Source organism: Lepidochelys kempii, chromosome 7 (assembly GCF_965140285.1).
Source record: "Lepidochelys kempii isolate rLepKem1 chromosome 7, rLepKem1.hap1, whole genome shotgun sequence".
In the NCBI taxonomy this organism is placed as follows: domain Eukaryota; kingdom Metazoa; phylum Chordata; order Testudines; family Cheloniidae; genus Lepidochelys; species Lepidochelys kempii.
The window spans coordinates 50,425,430-50,445,927 of NC_136386.1; the positions used below are offsets into that span (position 1 = coordinate 50,425,430).

General features: G+C 47.6%; 1 protein-coding gene across 2 annotated transcripts in view; it reads left to right on the forward strand.

Annotated features, from left to right (window-relative positions):
- The window catches only part of BSN (bassoon presynaptic cytomatrix protein), a 464,919-nt gene that overhangs the window by 309,259 nt on the left and 135,162 nt on the right, over nucleotides 1-20,498 (forward strand). The window lies entirely within an intron of this gene.

Below are 20,498 nucleotides of genomic sequence, written 5' to 3' on the forward strand. Positions count from 1 at the left end.
CAAAGGTATCACACAGACAGACAAAACCCCTCCCTCCAGATTTGAAAGTATCTTGTCCCCTCATTGGTCATTTTGGGTCAGGTGCCAACCAGGTTACCTGAGCTTCTTAACCCTTTGCAGGTAAAAGGACTTTGCCTCTGGCCAAGAGGGATTTTATAGCACTGTATACAGAAAGGTGGTTACCCTTCCCTTTATATTTATGACAGCTGGCATGTTTGAAATGAGGACACCATGCTTTGAGGATATGAGCCACAACCCCATACTCAGTTACTTTCACGCTACCTCAGTTACTTTCAAGTTGCAGTGGGGGAGGTTTAGATTGGATATTAGGAAAAACTTTTTCACTAAGAGGGTGGTGAAACACTGGAATGCGTTACCTAGGGAGGTGGTAGAATCTCCTTCCTTAGAGGTTTTTAAGGTCAGGCTTGACAAAGCCCTGGCTGGGATGATTTAACTGGGAATTGGTCCTGCTTTGAGCAGGGGGTTGGACTAGATGACCTTCTGGGGTCCCTTCCAACCCTGATATTCTATGATTCTATGATTCTATACCTCATTATGGGTGTTTGGGCTGACAAACTCTCAAAGCATCATCAGAAGGCGGACAGGTTAGATGCACGGTTGGAAGTTTTCCCAGCCATTCCTTTGTTGATATCTACAATACATTTTGACTGTAAGGCACATCACTCCAGTTATGAAGCAGTTGTCACTAAGTACAGTGAGGGGGGATTTCTTAGCTACCAAAATGGTCTCAAACTAAAGCACACACAGCTAAGAGCTGTGGGGTTGTACCACTAAAACTGAATTTTGGGAATCTTCAGATGTTCTCCAAACCACCAAGGATTATACCGATGCAAGCCAGACTATTTCCAAGTGCACAGAAAATTCTGGGTTGATAGTTTATTTAGTTGTGCAAATGAGTACATGCAGCTCGCTGAATCTAAACCCACGTGTTTTGGCGACATGCCACTTTTGGGGATCCATCTAATTTTACAGTTAGCAGGGCATATTTATTTGTCTGCTTATTTTCAACACCTCTCCTCAATCTGAATGTCCCTGTATTTGTTTCCATCTTCCACAATCAGAGAAGAAAAAATACTATTTGAAAGCATTTTGCTTTTCCACTGAACAAGGCAGTCTTTCAGGACTAGAAATGGCAAAGGTTTAGCACATGAGCTTTCTAAAAATGTTCCTGGCTGCTTGGAAGGAGCTGTTGTTCATCATGCCCATCGTCCTAATGCTGGATGAGTGGCATGTGGCAGTGGTTAAGAGGATGATGATGGTCAAAAACACTGTTTCATTAAATTCTGCTGAAGAGCAAAGCAAGGTGGTAATTTCTCCTCAGCTCTGTGTCTCTCCTGTGAAATTGCTATTTGAGACCTCTCCTTAGTCAAGACTTATCCTGCAATGGCTTTCTAACACCCCATGTGGAGCATGGGATTGGGTAGTTCCAACTGTGCCTCTCACTAGCATTTTCATGATGCAAAATGTTGCCACCACAGATTAACTGAATAGTATTTGTTAGGAAAACTCACCCTAGGCACTTGGAGAAGGAAGCTCTCCCCCTCAGTGCACCTTGTATTGCCACCAGAAGATGGGCTGAAGGACTCTTGGATGTGATTGACCAGTGGAGAATTACACAGCCTTCATCAGACTCTCACTTCTTCGCTGAGCCTGGGTTTGGGGGATCCTGAGTTGGGCAGAGCTATTTTTCTGTGGTGCTTCCTCCTCCTGTCCCCAGCAAATTGTCCGCTGAGCTGCAGTACTCTGCTGGTGTGGAGACAGCTTGCTTGAAGTTCTGACTCAGGTTTTCGTAGTGCAGTAGGGATGCACCAGCATGGTTGTGAGGCCCGAGTTTCCATTGGAGTGTGGAAACTCAAGTGTGGGTTTGGAAATACAAGTCCCCAAGCCTGGGTCCCACAGAGCTGTGTAGACATACCCTGAGAGGATAGGGAAGGCACCTACAAACCCTGCCCAAAGTTAAAGTTGTAGCAAGTGGAATGCAGGAGAGCAAATACACAGGCAGCTGCAGAGCTGGCCTGGGAAAAACAAGTAGCACAGGCTGAGGCCACTCAGAGGCTGGAGTGGGGCAGCAAGACTGTCCAGCTGCAGAGCGAATGCAGATGCAGTCCTGGCAGAGCCATCGCAATGTGCACTACCACTCCCCATTTCCTGTAGGGGATAAAGGCACTCTCCTGATCTGTTTTCTAGTGCAATGGCCTGGTCCAAACCACTCTGCTGCTTGGGTTTTCACTGCATTAATGGAGAAAACAAACCCTTGGAAAAGGTGCCCATTAGTCACATAATTGGTTGGTTCAGCAATCAGTTGATTTCCATATGCAGCCCATGCAAATTCTAGAAAATTTTCATGCACATGGCTGGGTGATCACCTAGCTACTCATGCACATGTGGCAGTCTATGCAATTGGTGTGCATGGTAGATGTGCAGGTGTGTGCATACAGATGTGTGCAGGCCAGATGACAGAAAAGGCAGCCTTTTGTGCATCTGTTTGTCCTTCTGTCACTCCCATCACCATGGTAACCTTCTCCATGTCAGTGGGTTATTTTTACTCCCAATTCCTGCTACACCATCAGTCTCCTGGCGGCACAGCTTACTCCTTCTTAGGGGGAGCAGGTTATAATCATGCGAACTAATGGAGTTTCTTGAAAAGCCAAATCCTCAGCAGCATTAATTGCCCCATTCTCTGATATTAAAACAGAATATCAGAAGCTGGGTGTTCCTTGGAGCCACTTAGAAAGGAAATCCAAACAAGAGCTGTGGTGAGTTTCTCATGGGGTGCCATGTCTGCATGGGAGGGAGTTGATCATGCTGCCCAGTGCCTTCTGCAGCAGAGCAAGGGGTGCTGCTGACCTTGGGCTCCAAAGGGAATCTGTTGAGGGCTTCTCATTCCAAAGGACATGATAGCAGCATGGCATCATGATGCTAGGGGCAGCGGTCTCATGGCTCCTGCAGGTCCTGTAAGCAGAGGAAAGCAGGAAACGGATGGAAGCTTTTTGCCTCTCTAGGTCATGCCCACAGGTGTATGATCACTCTAAAAGGCTCCCAGCTGGAGAGAACAGCAAGCCCCATTATGAGCTTTGTAGTGCAGAATAGTTCTGTAGAAACTCTATAGCAAACCCATCCCTGGTTCCAGCAAGCTGCACCATAGGACTCCAGCAGGATTTAGTGCTCAGCCCTGGAAGATTTTTTGATTTGGTGGCCTCAGTCCTCAGCTCTGGGAGTCCTGTGGGTTTATCGTGGTGTGTTCTGGAGCTGGGAGCAAATGTAAGTAGCCAGTGACTCAGACTCCAGTGTTTGGAAAAGGTCAGGGCTTGTGTGCAACCTAGAGCTTCCTTTCAAAGTACATTTGAGGGCAGAAAGAACTGGCCCAAGAAATGGGGCAGCCTGACCCAGGCTTACTCTAGCAAGTGGGACGGTACAAGCAAATCCCATCCTTCCCCCAGCGTCCTCTGCTGCTTTTCTGGCTGTAAAGTCCCAAAGGAGGCTCATCACCCCATCCCTAGGCTGCTGTAGTAGTGTTAGTGAGTGCACTGGGGGTTGGCAGCCCAGAGAGCTTTGAAATCTTAAACTGACAAAGGGAAATGCCATTTAATGTAGCCATCTGTAGCATAATGGGTCTGGAGGCAAGGAACCATCACAGAGAAACCTAGTTAAATGGCATCATGCCACATCCTGGCTAGCAGAGAGATTGTGGGGTCATAGGGTGTAGAAGTCATCATCCCAGTTTAGAGTGGTCATTAAAGGCAAGAACTACTGAGGCTGAAACTTTTGGAGAAGAGCTCTCCTCCTGCCTCTAGGAGAGCAGAGAGGATGCCACTTGTGGCCAGCTACACCCAGCCACATTCACACAGAGAGGTTCCTCACCCAGCTGTCATTCCCATGCATGTCTCCTCCATATCTTCATTGTGAGATGTATGGTCACTTTGTGCTCGTGCCATGGACTTCTTTCAGTGAAGACATCCTACTCCCCTTGGAGACTTTCGGCCTCCCCTGTCAAACATCCTCCCTGCATAAGACACTCCTTTCATTTGACTCCTTTCAGTATGACTGCTCAGAGCTCCAGTGTGAAACCACAGAAAAATCTGAGAGTCTCTGGATTAAGTTTAAAAGTGTGAGCAACAAGGGTGATGTCGTGGTGGGAGTCTGCTATAGACCACAAGAGCAGGGGGATGAGGTGGACAAGGCAACAAATAGAAGTTACTAGATCACAGGCCCTGGTTCTCATGGAGGACTTCAATCACCCCAATATCTGTTGGGAGAGCAATACAACACTGCATGGACAATTCAGGAAGTTTTTGGAAAGTATAGGGGACAATTTCCTGGTGCAAGTGCTGGAGGAACCAACTAGGGGCAGAGCTCTTCTTGACCTGATGCTCACAAACAGGGAAGAATTAATATGGAAAGCAAAAGTGGATGGGAACCTGGGAGGCAGTGACCATGAGATGGTTGAGTTCAGGATCCTGACAAAAGAAAGAAAGGAGAGCAGCAGAATAAGGACCCTAGACTTCAGAAAAGCAGACTTTGACTCCATCAGGGAACTGATGGGCAGGATCTCCTGGGAGAATAACATGAGGGGGAAAGGAGTCCGGGAGAGCTGGCTGTATTTTAAAGAATCCTTATTGAGGTTGCAGAAACAAACCATCCTGATGTGTAGAAAGAATAGTAAATATGGCAGGCAACCAGCTTGGCTTAACAGTGAAATCCTTGCTGATCTTAAACACAAAAAAGCTTAGAAGAAGTGGAAGCTTGGACAATTGACCAGGGAGGACTATAAAAATATTGCTCAGGCATGCAGGAGTGAAATCAGAAAGACCAAATTACACTTGGAATTGCAGCTAGCAAGGGATGTTAAGAGTAACAAGAAGGGTTTCTACGGGTATGTTAGCAACAAGAAGAAGGTCAGGGAAAGTGTGGGCCCCTTACTGAATGAGGGAGGCAACCAAGTGACAGAGGATGTGGAACAAGCTAATGTACTCAATGCTTTTTTTGCCTCTGTCTTCATGAACAAGGTCAGCTCCCAGATAACTGCACTGGGCAACACAGTATGGGGAGGAGGTGACCAGCCCTCTGTGGAGAAAGAAGTGGTTCAGAACTATTTAGAAAAGCTGGATGAGCACAAGTCCATGGGGCTGGATGCACTGCCTCTGAGGGTGCTAAAGGAGTTGGCTGATGTGATTGCAGAGCCATTGGCCATTATCTTTGAAAACTCATGGCAATTGGGGGAGGTCCTAGATGACTGGAAAAAGGCTAATGTAGTGTCCATCTTTAAAAAAGGGAAGAAGGAGGATCTGGGGAACTACAGGCCAGTCAGCCTCACCTCAATCCCTGGAAAAATCATGGAGCAGGTCCTCAAGGAATCAATTTTGAAGCACTTTGAGGAGAGGAAAGTGATCAGGAACAGTCAGCATGGATTCACCAAGGGGAAGTAATGCCTGACTAACCTAATTGTCTTCTATGATAAGATAATTGGCTCTGTGGATGAGGGGAAAGCAGCGGACATGTTATTCCTTGAATTTAGCCAAGCATTTGATACAGTCTCTCACAGTATTCTTGCCAGCAAGATAAAGAAGTATGGGCTGGATAAATGGACTATAAGGTTGATAGAAAGCTGGCTAGATCATCAGGCTCAACTGGTAGTGATCAATGGCTCCATGTCTAGTTGGCAGCCGGTATCAAGCGGAGTGCCCCAATGGTCGGTCCTGGCTGGTTTTGTTCAATATCTTCCTGAATGGTCTGGAAGATGGCGTGGATTGCACCCTCAGCAAGTTTGCAGATGACATTAAACTGGGAGGAGAGGTAGATATGCTGGAGGGTAGGGATAAGATACAGAGGGCCCTAGACAAATTAGAGGATTGGGCCAAAAGAAATCTGATGAGGTTCAACAAGGACAAATGTAGAGTCCAGCACTTAGGACAGAAGTATCCCATGCACTGCTACAGACTAGGGACCAAGTAGCTAGGCAGCAGTTCTGCAGAAAAGGACCTAGGGGTTACAGTGGACAAGAAGCTGGATATGAGTCCACAGTGTGCCCTTGTTGCCAAGAAGGCCAATGGCATTTTGGGATGTATATGTAGGGGCATTGCCAGCAGATCGAGGGATGTGATCGTTATTGTCCTTAACGGTGTGAAGCCACTTCAGCACAGCATGGTCGGTTGGTATTTGGAAATGCCATCCCCAAACATATGGGCGTAGATTTTTCCAGCGCGTACACAATGGCGTAGCATTCCTTTTCACTAATTGACCAGTGGCTTTCCCTCTCAGACAGTTTTTTGGTGAGAAACACAACAGGATGGAATTCTTGATCCAGTCCTTCCTGCATTAAAACTGCTCCCACACCACGCTCGGACGCATCTGAGGTTACTAGGAACGGATTGTCAAAGTCTGGGGCCCTTAGCACAGGGTCAGACATGAGGGTGGCTTTAAGCCGGTTAAAGGCCTTCTGACACTCTTCAGTCCACTGAACTGCATTTGGCTGTTTCTTTTTTGGTTAGGTCTGTCAGTGGGGCGGCAATTTGGCTGTATTGCAGTACAAATCACCTGTAATATCCAGCCAAGCCTAAGAAGGATTGGATCTGTTTCTTTGACTTTGGGACAGGCCACTTTTGGATAGCATCCACTTTGGCCTGTAGGGGGTTGATAGTTCCTTGACCCACCTGGTGTCCAAGGTAAGTCACTCTGTTTAGGCCTATTTGACACTTCTTAGCCTGAACAGTTAATCTTGCCTCTTTTATGTGCTCGAAGACTTTTCGTAGATGTTCCAAGTGTTCTGCCCAGGAATCCGAAATTGTGGCCACATCCTCAAGGTAGGTGACTGCATAGTCTCCCAATCCCACTAGGAGACCATCTACAAGTTTTTGGAAGGTGGCGGCTGCATTTTGCAGCCTGAAAGAGAGCACATAAAATTCATATAGCCCGACGTGTGATGAAGGCTGACCTTTCCTTGGCGGATTCATCTACTTTTACCTGCCAGTACCCTTTGGTTAAGTCCAAGGTAGAGATGAACTGGGCCCGTCCCAGTTTCTCCAATAGTTCATCTGTGCGTGGCATTGGATAGTTGTCTGGGTGAGTTACAGCATTTAGCTTATACAGTAGTCCATGCAAAAACGTATCTCCCCATCTGGTTTGGGAACTAGAACCACTGGAGATGCCCATGCACTGCCAGAGGGGCGGATTACACCCATCTGTAGCATATCCTGGATCTCCCATTCTCTAGCAGTTTTAGCTTGAGGAGACAACCGATAAGGTCGGGCTCTAATTGGTTGAGCATTACCTGTGTCAATGGAGTGGTATGCCCGTTCAGTCAGTCCTGGGGTGGCTGAGAACATCGGCATGTAGCTAGTGCACAGCTCCTTGATCTGCTGTCGCTGAATACGCCCAAGGGTCATGGAGAGGTTCACCTCTTCCATGCCACCAGCACTTTTCCCTTTGTAGTAGACACCTTCAGGCCACTCAGTGTCATCTCCTCTCTGGGCTGTAAACTGACTAACCTTTAATTCTCTGGAATAAAAGGGCTTTAGAGAATTAATATGGTACACCTTTGGCTTTCGGTTGGAGGTGGGGAATGCTATGAGATAATCAACAGCTCCCAGGCGCTCTTGGACCGTGACTGGCCCTTCCCACGATGGTTCCATTTTATGGGCCTGGAGCGCCTTCAAGACCATGACCTGGTCTCCTATTTGGAAGGAACGCTCTCTGGCATGTTTATCATACCAGGCTTTTTGCTCTTTTTGAGCATCCTTTAGGTTTTCTCTAGCAAGGGCTAAAGAGGTTCAGAGGGTGTTTTGTAGGTTGGTTACAAAGTCCAGAATGTTAGTTCCTGATGAAGGTGCAAACCCCTCCCATTGGTGCTTCACCAACTGTAATGGCCCCTTAACCTCGCGGCCATATACATGTTCAAATGGTGAAAACCCTAAATTAGGATGTGGTACAGCTCTGCTGCAACACTAGATCCCAGTCATTGGAGTGCTCATTTAGGAATTTACGTATCATGGCCCCCAAAGTTCCATTAAACTTCTCCACCAGGCCATTTGTTTGATGGTGGTAAGAGGTAGCAACCAAGTGATTCACCCCATGAGCTTCCCAAAGGCTTTCCATGGTTCCTGCCAGGAAATTAGTTCCTGCATCTGTAAGGATATCGGAGGGCCAACCTACCCTGGCAAAAATGTCAGTTAGTGCCTGGCACACACTTGTAGCCCTCGTGTTGCTTAGAGCTACTACTTCCGGCCATCAGGTGGGAAAATCCATGAAAGTCAGTATGTACTGATTTCCTCTGGGTATCATTTTCGGAAAAGGACCCAGAATATCCACAGCTACTCGCTGAAATGGAACCTCAATGATGGGGAGTGGCTGGAGAAGGGCTTTGACCTGGTCTTTGGGTTTTCCCACTCTTTGGCACACCTCACAAACCGGACATAGGTAGAAACATCCTTGCCCATTCCCTCTCAGTGGAACGACTTTCCCAAATGGTCTTTGGTCCTGTTCACCCCAGCATGGCAACTAGGATGAGTGTGGGCTAAGCTTAAGAGCTTGACCCGATACTTAGTTAGAACTACCAACTGTCTCTGAGGATGCCAGTCTTCCTGGTGTCCACCAGAAAGAGTTTCCTTGTATAAAAGTCCTCTTTCTACAACAAACCTGGATCGATTAGAAGAGCTGAGAGGCGGTGGGTTGCTCCATGCTGCCGTCCAAGCTCTCTGGAGGCTTTCATCTGCTTCCTGTTCGGTCTGGAACTGTTCCCTTGATGCTGGAGACATCAGTTCCTCATTGGTTTGTGGACCTGGGTTTGGTCCCTCTGGAAGCGATGCAGGTGATGGGGCTGTTTCCATTGACTGTGAACCGCTCTCTGCTGGTGCACGATGTTGGGGTTCAGGCTATGGCTGAGCCTCTTGAGTAGGGTTATCTGCTGCTGCCAGTACAAGTTTGGTGCAGCCCTCTGGTGTTGGAGTTGCAAGCACTGGATTTAGTGCTAGCAATGGTTCTGGTGCTGGTTGTTCTGCCAGTTCCGATTCTGGGACTGGCTGTGTCTGGGTCTCTGTGACTGGATCCACTACTGCTGTCACAGACATTGGCATGGAGTCCGGTTCCATCACCTCTGACTGCACCCTGGTAGAAGTCTCCGGAACAGAGCTAGGTGTGACAGCTTGCTTAGCCTGGCTGCGGGTGACCATTCCCACACTCTTGGCTAGCTTCATATGACTGGCCAAGTCTTCTTCCAGCAGCATGGGGATGGGATAAACATCATAGATTGCAGAAGTCAATGTTCCTGACCAGCCCTTGTACTGGACAAGCAACTTGGCCGTAGGCTCATAGACTCATAGATATTGAAGTCAGAATGGACCATTATGATCATCTAGTCTGACCTCCTGCACAATGCAGGCCACAGAATCTCACCCACCCACTCCTGCAATAAATCTCTCATCTATGTCTGAGCGATTGAAGTCCTCAAATCATGGTTTAAAGACTTCAAGGTGCAGAGAATCCTCCAGCAAGTGACCTGTGCCCCATGCTGCAGAGGAAGGCAAAAAAAACCCAGGGCCTCTTCCAATCTGCCCTGGAGGAAAATTCCTTCCCGACCCCAAATAGGGCGATCAGCTGAACCCTGAGCATGTGGGCAAGATTCACCAGCCAGATACCCAGGAAAGAATTCTCTGTAGTAACTCAGATCCCACCCCATCTAACATCCCATCTCATGCCATTGGGCCTATTTACCATGAACAGTTAAAGATCAATTAATTGCCAAAGTCATGTTATCCCATCATACCATCTCCTCCATAAACTTATCGAGTTTAGTCAAAAGAGTTTGACTTGAAGGGTTGAATCGTCACTTGGACCTCTGGGTTGATGAATATGGGGTCCACTAAGGACTGGTGGATAGCCGACACCTGTGCTCCGGTGTCCCTCCACGCTGTAACCTTCTTCCCGCCCACACTCGCAGTTTCCCTCTGCTCTGAGGGTATCTGGGAGGCATCTGGGCCTGAGTACCTTTGGTGTGATCCCGGTACAATGAATTGTAATCTATTGGGGTGGTTGGCCTTTACATGTCCTGGCTCGTTACATTTAAAACATCACCCAGCTGACTGATCACTGGGTCGAGGTGGGTTGCTGGAGAATGGTGTGTTGGGACGATAAGGTGTCTGGGGTTTTCCTTGGGGTGTAGTTGTGGCCTTGGGCTGCCCCCAGTAGTAGGGTGTGGTCTAAGGGTGTCCCTTCTGGTGTCCGCTCAAACTGTGACCAGGGTTGTTCCTCTCTCCTCCCTCCACCTGTTTTGTTCCAGTTTGCCCCGCCTCTCTGGTGGTCTGGGACTGCTCGTATTGATCAGCATAAGAAGCAAGATTTTCTGCTGGGTCCATTTTCTTATCCCATAAACACTGTTTTATATCATCGGACATATTCAGGAATTGTTCCTGAGCCATCAAATCACACACTCCTTCAAAGCTAGTTACACCCTTTCCTTTGACCCATTTATCTAACAGATCCTTCATCTGGTTTACATAAACCATATTATTTAGTCCAGGCCCTCTCTTAAGGGTTAGAAATTTTACTCTGTAATTTTCAGGTGTAACTTGAAATTGTTTTAAAACCAAATCCTTGAATTTATCATAGTCAGAAGCCTCATCAATAGGCATCTTGTTGAATATGTCCAGAGCTCTTCCAGTCAATTTTGCTACCAATGTGGTCATCTTGTGAGCATCAGGAATTTTATGGAGTGTGCACAGTCTCTCAAAGGTGAGAAAAGATTCAGCAATATCACTGGATTCATCATGCTGTGGACATAGTCGCTCCCATTGTTGGGGAAGGATTGTTAGGGTTATTCGGTATATTCTGCTGAGCCCTTGCCTTTTCTATCTCCAGTGCATGCTTCCTCTCTTTTTCCCTCTCCTCCATTTCTTTTTCTTTTGCCTCCATAGCTCTCCTGTGGGCAGCTTCTTCTGCCTCCACCTGGCTTTTTCTGCCTCCCTAGCAGCTTTTTCTTTGGCCGTTTCTGCCTCCCTAGCAGCTCTTTCTTTGGCCGCTTGTGCATCAATCTCCATCTGTCTGAGTTCTACCCATCTTTCATGTTCCTTCTGTCTTTCCTCAGCCTCAAATCTGGCTAATTCCAGTTTTTGTTGGACATTGCTTTCTGTCATCCTAGCCTCTCTGTGTTTAAACCAGCTATACCCGAGAGTTAGAAAGAAAAAAAAAAACCTGCTTGTGAATTCCCAATTTTCTGTGCTGTAACCTGATACCTTTGCCTCTGATAGTATTTTTAACAGAAGGGTTTTTCTGTAGGCTGGGAACACCTCTGCCTCCAGGCAAAGAGACAGAAAACCCTCTAGCTGCTCTCAGCTTAAAAAAAACTCTTCAGGTCTGTGCTTTTCGTTCAAAATGATCTCTGATTCAAAATGATCCCACCGCTCTGCCACCATGTCACAGTTCCCTCCCCACTCTGAACTCTAGGGTACAGATGTGGGCACCCACATGAAAGACCCCCTAAGCTTATTTCTACCAGTTAAGTTTAAAACTTCCACAAGGCACAAAGTCTTTGCCCTTGGATTAGGTAAAACACTGCCACCACCAAGCGATTTAGACAAAGAACACAGAAAGGACCATTTGGAGTCCTATTCCCCCAAAATATTCCCCCAAGCCCTACACTCCCTTTCCTGGACAAGGCTTGGTAATAATATCCTCACCAATTCGTACAGGTAAACACAGACCCAAACCCTTGGATCTTAAGAACAATGAAAAATCAATCACTTTCTTAAAAGAAGAATTTTATTAGAAGAACAAAAAAGATAAGAGAACAACTCTGTAAAATCAGAATGGAAGATAATCTTACAGGCAGTCAGATTCAAAACATTCCCCTCACCGCTGATTTCTCAATGGATGAATAATAGCAGGCAGGTTGTGCAGCCTGGGTGGGTAACCTCATATGAGCTCCTGGAAAGAGAAATGCCTGGCCTCCTTGATCTGATCGGGAGATAACTCGCTGGAGTCTGTTTGCAAAGGAGTTATTGTAGGAACCATCTCAGAAGAGATAAGAACATTTTCTTACCCAAAGCCCCAGGTGACCCTCTGCTACTTCCCCCTTCTCTTCCTGAGCACAGAGTCCCACTCTGCAGCCACCAACCTCCAGCTTATAATGCATCTGAGAGTGAGCCTCCCAGTCTGGGCCCAGAGACTTGTGCCAGTGGGGCTAGGGCGCTGTGCTCCCCCCGCCTCACACAGCTGCCTCTCAGACTAGACAGCCCAAGCTCCACCCAAGTCCCAGTGTCAGCACTGTCTACCCAGCTATTTCTAGTGCTGTAGTAGGAGATCCCAGAACAAATCTGTGTACCCCGGCAGGGAGGCTCGTTCGCAGGTGCAGTGTAGACACACCCTATGAAGGCTGGGTGAGATTTCCATGGAGCACACTTCCTCAGTAGTATGTTGGAGGACACTGTTGAGTGATGTGAGGTGTTCCCTCCTCCTTCCGTCAGGCTTAAGAGCACGTACCCATCAGAGTACTCCCAGACCCAGACTGAGTAAATCTGGGGGTCTCTTCTCCCCACTCTCTTCCTGCTTTGGCAAGATCCCTTTAAAGATCCAGACAGTCCCCAGGGTCCAGCTTCTCGACCACAGCTAAATGCATCATCCATAAGGCAGCAGAAGAGCTGACTGAGGTGGCAGTTTCTCAGTGAGTTGGCCGTTAGAACTGCAGTGCAGTTACACTGTGGATTAACAGCTCATTGATCGCCCCATGAGTGGAGCCAGCAAGAAGGCAGCACTGAGCACCTCTTCTGCCACTCAGCTGAGGGAGCCCAGGGCTTAGGGACAGAGCTTGGATCTGTCTGTGTATGTCAAACAAATCAACTTCAATTAATCATGGTGGCACAGAGATGCCAGCCTGTGAAGGGGTATATCAACTCCTCACTGGATAATCAGCTGTTTTGGACCTGCAAGGCCCACCCACTTTTTAAGATGGGTGTAGTTTGGGGGCAGGGGGCTGCATTGCTGCCTCCACCCCCACCCACACATACACACAAATTGTAAGCCTTGGGCAGGCATGGAGCAGCACAGGCAGGGCTGCTTTTCGTGGTGGGGAGCTGACAAGGTGATCAGCTACCCTGCCGCAAAGCGCAGCCTATGGCACCAGCCTCTTCCCAGTGTGGGGGCTGAGGTGGGCTTTAGCCCCCCCACTCCTTGCTCCTCCTCTTTTCCCATGCCCCACCCCCAGCCAGCCCGGAAGCCAGAGCCGGGCCATGGTAAGAGCTGCCCAGGGAGCCCAGGCTGCTGTGGGCAGTCCCAGACCCTCCACCTGCCCTGGGAGGGAGGCTGGGGGGCCCAAGAGCATCCCCCAGCCCATATCCCTGCCCCAGCGAAGCACAGAGGGTAGGGAATGACTATGGGGAGATATGTAGTCCTGAGCCCTGTGAGTGGGCGACTAGCCTTGAAGGGCCCTAGCTCAGAACCCGGTGGAGTAGGGTGGTACTGGGTTCCCCTTCCCTCCCCTCCCCATGCTTGTCGTTGGGAAATACCACCAGCCCCATGGACTCTTACAACTGGACAGCACTGCTGCCACGAGGGGCAGCTCCATGGACTCTTACCACTGGGCAGCACTGTGGTCATGAGGGGCGGTCCCAGGGACTCTTACTGCTGGCCAGCACTGGATTCTCACCACTGGGCAGCACTGCCACCATGAGGGGCGGCCTCACTGGATTCTCACTGCAAGGTGACGTAGCCGCTGAAGCGAGCAGTGCCTTTTTGGATAATTGTTTTGGGGTCCTACCACCACTGGAGACAAGGGTAACAGCTTGGACTGCTGCTGCTAGGCACCCCCTGTGACGGGTTCCCTGGGGTGCAAGCTGGAACTGGGGTACTGCTGACCCCTCTGTCTTACCAACCTGGGCTCCCTCTCACACTGTGATGCTGTGACAAGCTGCAAACCTCTCAAGGTCCTGCACTCATGCAGCCATCCACAGGTAGGGACACATCTAGCTGAGTTACATGAATGCTTTCGCCAGCCACTCATGATCCAACAACAGCAAGGCTCCAGCTAATTCCCCCCAGCTCCCCAGACATACCCCAGAGCTGTACCCTCTTGCCTGGGTCAGAAGCTTGACCAGTGCAAGTTTATTATCTGGTCTGCCCCTCCCTCAAGGTGGAGAGGACATGCACCAGCTCCTGTTCCTGAGCATATTTCCCTTTGCACTTCAGCGACACACTGTTTTAAGTAAAAAATATGAAACAGATTTATTAACTACAGAAAGATAGATTTTAAGTAATAGTGTACAGATCAAAGTTGGTTACCTAGGAAATAAAACAAATTCACAATCTGAGTTCTATAAACTAGACAGGATTTGAATCAAGCAGTGTCTCACCCAGATAGATGGAATATAGTTCCCTAATACACAGGTTGGAACTCCTTTCCAGCCTGGGACCGCCTCCCAGTTCAGTCTTTGTTCTCCAGATGTGTTTCCAGGTGTTGAGTTGTGCAGGGAAAGATGCCAAGCAATGATGTCACTTCCCCCTTTTATAGTTTCTTCCAGCTTGCTAGAAACATTGTTTGCTGTGATATGCATCAAGCAGTCTCCATTGTGTACAAGCTATCTCTGAGAGGTCTCCGTTGTACACAGTTCCTGGGACAGTCCTTGTGAGTGTGTGGATTCCCCTTAATGGGCAATCAAAACTGTCTGGCCATGCCATTGTTGTACCTGAAAGGCTGGTTGTGGGTGTTTCCAACCTCACAACATATTCCAGTAACACACACATAGCAAAACTTCATAACTCCACATACAATGATAGCACATACAATCCAACAGGATAGTAATTTTCAACAGATCAAGACTTTTAGAATGATACCTCACAAGGCATACTTTGTACAAAACACATCATAGTCATATCACCATGGTGAATATGGGAGTGCTAGGGTATTGCTTTGGGGTACAAGTATCCCACTGCTCTGCAACTTGAGAGGGGCAGTTCCTCAGACCCCCAATGGTCCCTAACACAGCCTTGCCATGAGCAGCTCTGGCTGTGTGAGAATCCTGGGCTCGTTCATTTCTCCCAAAGTCTTGGCAGCTCAAACTTGGAACTTAAACACTCAGGGAGAGATTCTTCAGCAAAGCATGATCATTCTCAGCTGCGTGCTGCAAGGGCGATGCACAGACACCAACCTCCTGCCATCTCATCCCCTTTGGATACAGAGTCTGAGGTGGCATCCCCCAGTGTGTCAGGACAGCACAGTCACCCCTTCAACCCTGTGTCATTCCCACTGGGAACAGATTCTACTGGCTCCTTATTATTTCCTGCCAGGTCAACTTCCTCAGCTGCAGTCCTCACTGTGCTTCTCAGGCAGGGAAGTAAGCTCAGCTGCCTGGCTAAGCAAACTAGGGCAGAGTTCCCAAGATCTGTGCCTTGTGATCTGTGGCTAAGCCCAGCACAGCAGAGCATACATCAGCAGGTAGTCTCTGCTCTATCTGGCGGCGACACCCTTGCATGAGCAGGGAGAGCCTCTCCCACTGACAAAGTGCTGTCCACACCGGCACTTTTCATCTGTAAAACTTGTGTCAGTCAGGAGAGTGGTTTTTTCACACCCCTGACTGATAAAAGTTTTACCGACAAAATGCAGCGTACTCAGGCAGGGGAGGGATCTTCCAGAGGATATGCTACCCCATGTTTCAGAAAAGCAGGAGCACCTTTCAGCATAATTGGGAAGAGAAACAGATGGGAAAATCATTTGGCATCATACTTTGTGCTTCCTACCATTGGGATGAGCAAAATGGGAAAAGATTTCTATCAAGTGTGCAAATTTGCAAATGTGTGTGTCAGAGAACATGACAAGCAGATATACCTGCTTATTCAGAATGAGGGAGGCTGCCTACCCCCGCTGGAGGAGGGTAATGGGTGGTGGGTATAATAGGCCAGGGAAGGCTTAGCAACTCCACCACTCCATCCTTCACCGAGATCCCCACTGAGATCCCCACCGCCCCCTCCACTCCACCACTTCACCACCCCCCGCCCCCGCAGCTCGCCGCATCCCTCCTCCTCAGGACAGGGAGAGCCAGCAGCCTTGTGGTGGGGACTTCAGGATTGGGAGGGGCTAGCGCCCAGGGGGCTGACCCGGTGTTGGACAGGCCTGGTGCTTGGGGCGGGGATGGGGGTTAGTGGCTCGACCTGACACTGGGGCCAGCCCGGCAGTTGGGCAGGCTGGAGGCTCGGCCTGGTGCTCATGGGGGGAAGGGTTGGGGGTCCAGCGAAGGAGGCTCAGCCCAATGTGGCTGGGGTGGGCAGGCGGGCCAGAGCTCCTCCAGTCACAGGGGCCAATCAGGGTTTCTCCTTTTATAGGGGTGGGGGGGTTTGGGGCTCTGGAAGGGCCTTGGGCGGAAGGGGCAGGGCTGGCAGGCTAGTCTCCCCAAAGCTGGGGTTTACCCGCCACCCATGAGGAGGGTACATGTCAGGGGAGGAAATGTAAACCACATAGCTTGTTTTCAGATGTAACATGCATGCCGTGTGCCACAGAATCCTGCAGCCTCTGTGCGTGGCAGAGAGGAGACAGGATTCAGCTCTAATCCTCGTAAAGATTCTTTTTCAAGGCCACTGGAAGCAGACAGTCCCTGTGGCTCCCTCTGGCTGCCCAGATCCCTGACTAACACTGCCTGGGTGCCTAGTGTCCCTAAATCCTAACCTGGCCCTCCTGCTAGCATCACTAGAGACCCTGGGCTCTTAGTGTCATCACACAAGCTTCCTGTGAGACAGCTGTCCAGTGGCACCTTAAAGACTAACAGATGTATTTGGGCATAAGCTTTTGTGGATAAAAAACACACGTCTTCAGATGCATCTGAAGAAATAAACAGAAATAAATCTGTCAGTCTTTAAGGTGCCACCAGGCTCCTTGTTGTTTTTGTGGATACAGCCTAACATGGCTACCCCCGGATACTTGTGAGATAGCTGGCCTCTCTCGATTAATCCCCTGTAAATGGACACCTCTCCGCTTTCCCATGAGTGCTCAGCTTTCAGCAGACACCTGACTGTGCCTTGGATAGTGCTAGTCCTGGGTCTGGCTGGGAGCAGTGTGTTTTCAGGAAAGGCAAGTACCAGAGAGCTGTGATGCACTTGGAAGCCAAAATGAATCATCTGGGATTAATAAATGCTTAAGATTAGCTCCAGGTATGGGGGGAGCTATTGACCGATGGATGGAAAGCACTAGGTATCATTATTATATATCTGAGCAAGGTGTATCTGCAAGCACCTCTCCCAGCCTATCCAGGCCAGGCATTTGTGGTGGGAAAGGAACCAGAGATAGAAGAAGTTGTGACACCTCATCTCCATTTCTAGGTCTGCAGACACATCCAGCATTCAGTGCAAGAGCCTCCCAGAAGGGTGCTTTCTCATTAAGGTGAAATTCCTTTAAATAAGTGATTTGTTCCCCAGATGCAGCAGCAAGGTCTGAAACAGACAAACCAGCAAATGCTGGTTATTTTCCAAAAGCTGCCCCTGAGCTGCACGTGCAGAATGGTGAGTTGTAAGTTTTTGTAATTTGTAAGTTGCACTTTCATGATAAAGCAATTGCACTTCAGTACTTGTCTGAGGTGAATTGTGTGGTTAAAAAATTAACCATGCATTTTGTTTGGATCAGAACAAACCTGGGGCCCCTTTATTCAAGCATGCGCATACAGGGAGAGTCAGCTGGAGCTGCTCTGGGGTAAACAGAAATACAGGAGCTTATATTGCTGAAAACCACAATTTGCCAAACACACTTCCTTCAACAGCATTTTCCTTATTTAGCATATAGTGCAAGCTTCAACAGTAGCTTTGCCTTACTTGCAGTTTAGCAAAAACAAGCTTTTCCTGTTATTGACAGGTGTTTCCTTTGCAGTTAATGATTTTTTTCTAACTTCTAGAGGTTATGGTTATATTTTTTAAGCTGTGCTGTTGCAATTGCCCCACAATGGAATTTTCCTTACTCTCTTCTTAGGCTTTATGTACACAGTTAGCTTGACCAAAGTTTTAGGCCTGATAGTTTAGGCCTACTAGATTTTTCCTTCACAATTGAAAAATACTATTTCTTGTGTTTATCATTTTTATAGTGCAAATATTTGTAATCAAAAATAATAATATACATTGCGTACTGTACACTTTGTATTCTGTGTTGTAATTGAAATCAATATATTTGAAAATGTAAAAATCATCCAAAAATATTTAAATATTCTGGCATTCTGTTATTCTTTAACAGTGCAATTACAGTTACGATTAATCATGATTTTTTTTTATTTCACAATTAATCATGATTAAGTTTTTTAATCATTTGACAGCCCTAGTTAAAACTCAAAGAAAACACATCATTTGAAAGTATGAAAATGTACTGCTAAGGCCTTCAAGCAACCTTAACTGTGCCCTGCAGACATAAGAACAGCTGTACTTGGTTAGACCAGTGGTTCCTCTGGCCAGTATTCTGTCTCTGACAGTGGCCAGTGTCAGACGCTTCAGAGGGAATGAACGGAACAGGACAGTGTTGAATGATCCATCCCATCATCCAGTCTCAGTTTCTAGCAGTTGGAGGTTTAGTGACACCTAGAGCATGGGGTTGTGTCCCTGATATCTTGGCTAATAGGCATTGATCACCTATCTTCCATGAACTTAATGAAATCTATTTTGAATGCAGTTATGCATCTGGCCTTCACAACATCCCCTGGTAATGAGTTCCACAAGTTGACTGTGTGTTGTGTGAAGAAGAACTTCCTTTAGTTTGTTTTAAACCTGCTGTCTATTAATTTATTTAGGTCACTCCTAGCTCCTGTGTTATGTGAAGGGATACTTATTCACTTTCACCACACAAGTCATGATTTCATAGACCTTAAGTCGTCTTTTTTCTAACCTGAACAGTCCCAATCTTTTTAATCTTTCCTCATATGGAAGCTGTTCCACAACCCTAATCATTTTCCTTGCCCTTCTCTGTTCTTTTTCCAATTCTGATAAATCTTTTTTGAGATGGAGTGAACAGAACTGTCCACAGTATTCAAGATGTGGGCATAACATGGATTTATATAGTGGCATTATATTTTCTGTCTCATTATCTAACCCCTTCCTAATGGTTCCTAACATTCTTTTAGCTTTTTTAGCTGCTGTTGCACACTGAGCGGATGTTCAGAGAACTATCCACAATGACTCCAAGATCTCTTTCTTGAGTGGTAACACCTAATGTAGATCCCATCAAATGTATGTATGTATAATTGGGATTATGTTTTCCAATGTACATTACTTTGCATTTATCAACTGTGACAAGATGGCCGATGTTAGTATGGTGGGTCCTGCGCTTTTCTTGGCAGGGGGGCTAAGACGCCACCCCTTTCCCCTGCTCTTGGGCCACTGAGGTCCCCACTAGTGGCCTGGAAAGATGGTAGAGGAGGGAAGCGGGGGAGGGGTCTGGGTATGCTCCTCACTCTGAGCCCCAGCCCCTCTCAACCCCTGTGGGTTCTTACTCTCTTCTCCCTTGGGTGGGGTACCTTTGGTCCTTAGATGCTTGGGGAAGGAGTCTCTCTCCCCTGCTGGGACATGGTCTCCTTTACTTCAGTTCTCTGATCTTTCAAGTCTCATAGATTCATAGATATTTAGGTCAGAAGGGACCATTATGATCATCTAGTCTGACCCCCTGCACAACGCAGGCCACAGAATTTCACCCACCACTCCTGCAAAAAACCTCACATCTATATCTGTGCTATTGAAGTCCTCAAATTGTAGTTTAAAGACTTCAAGGAGCAGAGAATCCTCCAGCAAGTGACCCATGCCCCATGCTACAGAGGAAGGCGAAAAACCCCCAGGGCCTCTTCCAATCTGCCTTGGAGGAAAATTCCTTCCTGACCCCAAATATGGCAATCAGCTAAACCCTGAGCATATGGGCAAGATTCATCAGCCAGATACTACAGAAAATTCTTTCCTGGGTAACTCGGATCCCACCCCATCTAATATCCCATCACAGGCCATTGGGCCTATTTACCATGAATATTTAATTACCAAAACCATGTTATCCCATCATACCATCTCCTCCATAAACTTATCGAGTTTAATCTTAAAGCCAGATAGATCTTTTGTCCCCACTGCTTCCCTTGGAGGGCTATTCCAAAACTTTACTCCTCTGATGGTTAGAAACCTTCGTCTAATTTCTAGTCTAAATTTCCTGGTGGCCAGTTTATATCCATTTGTTCTTGTGTCCACATTGGTACTGAACTTAAATAATTCCTCTCCCTCTCCAGTATTTATCCCTCTGATATATTTATAGAGAGCAATCATATCTCCCCTCAGCCTTCTTTTGGTTAGGCTAAACAAGCCAAGCTCCTTGAGTCTCCTTTCATAAGACAAGTTTTCCATTCCTTGGATCATCCTAATAGCCCTTCTCGATGCCTGTTCCAGTTTGAATTCATCCTTCTTAAACATGGGAGACCAGAACTGCACACAGTATTCCAGGTGAGGTCTCACCAGTGCCTTGTATAACGGTACTAAAACCTCCTTATCCCTACTGGAAATAC